Below are 4949 nucleotides of genomic sequence, written 5' to 3'. Positions count from 1 at the left end.
AAATCTGGCCTTGGATACTTACTGGCTGTGTGACCCTGGGCAAGTCATTTAACCCTGTTTGCCTCAGTTTCCTCAGCTGTCAAACAAGCTGGAGAAGGGAATGGCAAACCACTCCAGTACCTTTGCCAAGAAAATCCCAAATGGGGTCACAGAGAGTTGGATGTTACTGAACAGGACCAAAATGCAGGCTATGCTGCTACTGTCCTCTAATATACACCAGGTACCACCATGATCACTCCTTCCACACAGCTTCTCCTAGTCACCTCTCCTGATCAGTGTCCACATCTGTGTTGCCTGTGTTGAAGGCAAACAGTTTATTGTTTATATGGACAATTTTTATTGAAGATTTTAATCATCTTTGAATACAAAAGAAAACACCGACGTATAGTGACTCTCAGTGGGGTTTTCCCTCGGCTTATCACAAAGGCACGGTCTTTTCTTCTTTTGATCTAGATTTTCCTTTTCCTATTTGTACGTAATTTTAAAATCAGACTGGCTTTGTAATTTATGCAGCATATTCTTTTGCTTGTGAGATTCAATTTTGTTGTCAATTAGAACTAGTGATTACTTTTACCTACTGTAGTATGAGTTTGCGGTGAGGCCACAGTTATGTCACATGTTTTAGAATTCATGCATTGTATGCATCTAATGGTCTAATGGACAGAATTAAATATACCATATCAATTCCTGAAAATTTGGGATATTTCCCTTCTCCCTCAAATTTCCCTGGGATACTATATCTTCCAATTGCTGTGAAGGGGTGGTGGGACTAGAGTTTAATGATGGACTCTGCTAGTGTGATAAAGAAACTATGCTACTTAATGAAAGATATATCTTTGAGGCAAGAGAACCAAAAAAGAATATTAGTAGGAGAACCAAAGCATAAAAAGTCTTATTTTAAATATATCCATAACTTAAACACAAAACAAAATAAAGCCCACAAAGATTTACAAGTCTGAGGCTAGTATTTGATTGTCATAGTAGTTTTAAGAACTTCCGACAGAAGCTGATAATAAGCACTGCCATGTCTCTACTCTGCAGCTTCTTCTGTGTATACAGCTACATTAGTTCCACAAAATTTTAATTTTTTTAAATTTTAATTCAAACCCAATTCTTGCTGCGTTCAGACTTTCATCTAAGATGTTTCTAAGATCACGATTAGGAACAATCTTTGGAGTTAGCATACTTCTGCCTAGTAGCAATACACTGGTACTGATATATTCAAGGACATGTAAATTATGTCATAAGATTAAGGACCCAAATCTTTGATTGTTTAAGAGAAATTAAAGCAAAGTCTCTACAGTCTTTGTCCTTCCTTTCTCTGGACTTAAGTCACAGATAAAAGATTCATCGTCTAGTTTGTGTTCAGGCCCTGCCTGACTCACAGTTTATACAGAGAACCTATTTCTTGAATTAAGAAACTTCATTGTGAGACTTGAGATATAATGGTTTGGAAAGTGTCCTTAGCTTATCCTGAATTTGAAGTCCATGGCTTTGTAGGAGAAACAAGGGCCATTGGAGGCAGGTGAATTGCCCTTGGATATAGGATCTGATAATGTAATCTTATGTCAATTCTTGCTGTGCACTCATGATTTAATTCATTGTTTAATTAGCTCTGAATCTGTAAGAGTTTTGTTTTTCTGGAACAACATTCTGGCTTCGTTTGTAATGTACTGCTTTGTTCCATCTGCCCCGAAGCTGCACGCCATCTCCTCGTAAGTCTGAAAATGCTGTGGTACAGGCTGAGAACTTCTTGTCAGGTTGTTGCTGTCAGTGCTAAGGATGAGAGGAGGGAGGGCTGGGTGCCCCTCCAAGCCGATAAGGACAGACCAGGGCCTGGCCCTGGAGGCCAAGACAAACATTTCCAAGGAAACTCTAAATGAATGGTTTCTCTGGGCCTGGGCATCATGGGGATTATTTCTGCAGCATGTGCTTGACCTGCTTCATGTTGAAGATCCTTGTCCCTCACCACCACCTCTACCAATGAAAGGTTGAGAGTCTGTGCCTCTTAATCCTTTCCCCTCCCCCCAAACTAACAGGTCCTCAACTAATCCTAACAATAATATTTTCACTATTGACCTCACAAGGTTATTGTCATTGATTCATCAATCAATATGTTGCTATTAAGCACCCACTGCCTGCCAGGCACTGTTTGGTGCTGAAGATACATGTAAAAAGAGTCTTGTGAAGATTAAATGCAATATTCCATGAAAGAAAATCTGGTATTGTGAAAAGGACTCAGAATTTGGAGCAAGAGGATCCGGGTTCAGACACCAACTCCTACACTTGTCTGTGTGACCTTGGGTAAGTCCCTTAAATTTTCTGGATAGGAATTGTTCTTAAGATGAGAGGGCTGGGCAAGATGACCCCCAAAGTTCCTTCTAGCCCTAATTCTTACACCTTGTGGGAAGGCACAAAGTGCTATCAAAATATGCTTTTTATTATTAGGATCTCCTTGGATCAAGAATTATTTTTTTTATATGTTGGCATTTATTATTTAAGTCCAAGAACAGGTTGTGAAAGGGGTGGGTGTGGGAGGGCCTAGAGGAGAGGGAGGGAAGAGACAGGGAGACTAGAGTCTCTCATCTGTGTCTGCTCTAGACGGGGTTCATCCTGATTTCTGAGACTTAGTCCAGGGCACACAACGAAGCACGCGATTAAGCTGAGGTTGGGGGGTACAGGTTTAGGAAAACACAGCGGGGGTGGGGGTGGCCAGAGTTACACATCCAACCAGAGGTGGGGGCTGGGATTCTCCTTGGATCAGCAGCACCACCTCTTTTTAGGAATTGAAGCATAGTGATAAGTTCCATCCCACTTATTTCAGCTCTTATAAAATATTCTTGTAGTTAAAAGTCTGTGCTAAAGAATTCTTTCATCACCTCTCTAACTTCTTGTACTTTGCTTCTAGTTTCTTTGAATATGCATCCAACTTGTAAGCTGCCTGCTCAAGAGCTGCTACTTGCTCCTCAATTAGAGTGATCTGATCCAGATAAGGCTGAAGTGCTGCATATTTCTGGTTTAAGTCCTTTAGGTTTCTACTTATGTTTACTGCAATATCTTTCATTTCTAGATACTTGTATTAGGAGGGCCGAGTTTATAATCTCAAAGAGGATCATAAACATGTCTGAAAGGTTCGGAACCGCCGGATATAAGAAACTCTCAAAGTAGAAGGCAGAAGAATCAAAACATTTATTTAGGCTCCACAGTAACCAACCCATGAACCAAAAGCCCCATTTTGATATGTTGATCAAAATCTTCCAGGCCCAATAAGTACGCCTTGCAAGAGTAACCAGGAGGCTACAGAGAAGCATGATTGCGTAAAGCAAAATCATGCTTCCCCCTCGATGGTAATAAGATTACCCACTGGCTTGAAGTCTTTGTTCAGCTTCCTCCCGTAGGTCAGCTCTGCTACTGGCAGCTCCTGCCTCAGCTGTGTCTGTGTCTGTAACTGAAGCTGCAACTGAAACTGACGATGTAACGGTCGCTGTAACTGACGATGTAACTGTCGCTGGCTCCAACCGAAAAAGGAAAGAGAGAATCTTCAAGCTGTCCTCTCCCCTCTTATAGGGTCTTTGACATCATCAAGCTCCGCCTGAATGACCAGGGCTGATTGGTTCTTGAGTTGGCCCCTCCCCCTAGGGTAGAGGTCAACACCTCCCCTCAGCCAGCCCCATGACTCATCACACAGGAAGTCGTCTGCTTCCCGGCATGCTCCCCGGGCCTCCTGCCCCGGAAGAGCAAGCCACAGTGTCCAGAGGCTCAATGAGGTAAGCTGAGTCATTCAAAGAAAACAAAGGCCATTCTGGCTACAATACTTCAAGCTAGTCAGTTTGTTCATATTTTCCAGAAGTTTATAGTCTTCACTGGTAGCTGTGAGCTCACCCATCAGGTACGTGGTCATTTTGGAGAACATGTTCTGGCGCAGCCCCGTGATGTCCGCCTCGGCGGGCTCCATGGCCTCCTCCGCTGTCTCCACCACGGCATCGTCTAGGCTGGGGAAGGGAGGTAGGAGAAAGGATGGAGGGAAGGATGGGATGGTGAAGAAGGGGGAAAGAAAGGGGGGAAGAAAGGGGGAGGGAGGAGAAGGGAGAGGGGAAAGAGTGGAAGGAAAGGGAGAAAAGGGGAAGGGGCTGGAGCAAGAATTCTTAACCGTTTTTGTTTCAAGGACTCATTTGGCAAGCTAATGAAGCCTACAGCTCCCATCTCAGAATGTTTTTAAGTGAAAAATATATAGGATTACAAAGGAAACCAATTATATTGAAATACTTATCAAAATAAATTTTTTTAAAGTGCACTGGGTGAGGGGTGGGGCATGGAACCAAAATGGTAGATTAAAAATAGGGACTTGCTTGAGCTCTCCCCAAACCCCTCCAAATACCTGTAAAAATGACTCTAAACAAATTCCAGAGCAGCAGAATGCACAAAATGATGGAGTGAAACAAATTTCCAGCCCAAGACAATCTGGAAGATCAACAGGAAAGGTCTGTTGTACTGGGCTGGAAAAGGAGCACAGTCCAGAGTGGGCTGTGCTGGAAAAGACTGACCCCCCAGCAAACTTGAGCAGGGCTCAGGGCACTGAATCACTGCCAGATGTGCCTGTTTACAGATTTCTCAACCCACAAACACCAAAGGCAACTCAGAAGCTCACGAGAAAAGGTCTGTCAAACCTGGGTGAAAGAGGAGGATAGTCTGGCACTGGCCTCAGGGCAACAACAGCCAGAGCTTTCAGCCCTGGGGGGTGAGGCTTGGGGATTGAGTGGCTGATCACAGTGGGATTGCAGGGATCTTTTTGCTGGTGTGGAGGCAGGATTCTCTCGCAGTCCTGGGTGGTGGTCCTGGGGCGAGGAGAAGCACTGGCATGACAGAGCTTGTTGTGGCAGCAGTGGAGGGGAATCCTCCTCACAGTTCCAAGGCAGAAAAGAGTGTTTATGGTCACTCACAGACCAGAG

The 4949-nt window shown here is 43.8% G+C and overlaps 1 pseudogene; it reads right to left on the bottom strand.

Annotated features, from left to right (window-relative positions):
- Window positions 1-1413: 1413 nt before the first annotated feature.
- On the bottom strand, window positions 1414-3955 carry LOC118853327 (annotated as a pseudogene).
- Window positions 3956-4949: the final 994 nt, after the last annotated feature.

The sequence above is a fragment of the Trichosurus vulpecula genome, chromosome 6, assembly GCF_011100635.1.
Source record: "Trichosurus vulpecula isolate mTriVul1 chromosome 6, mTriVul1.pri, whole genome shotgun sequence".
Taxonomy (NCBI): Eukaryota; Metazoa; Chordata; class Mammalia; order Diprotodontia; family Phalangeridae; genus Trichosurus; species Trichosurus vulpecula.
Note: the sequence above shows the minus strand (reverse complement) of the source record. Positions and strands in the feature narration are given on the sequence as shown.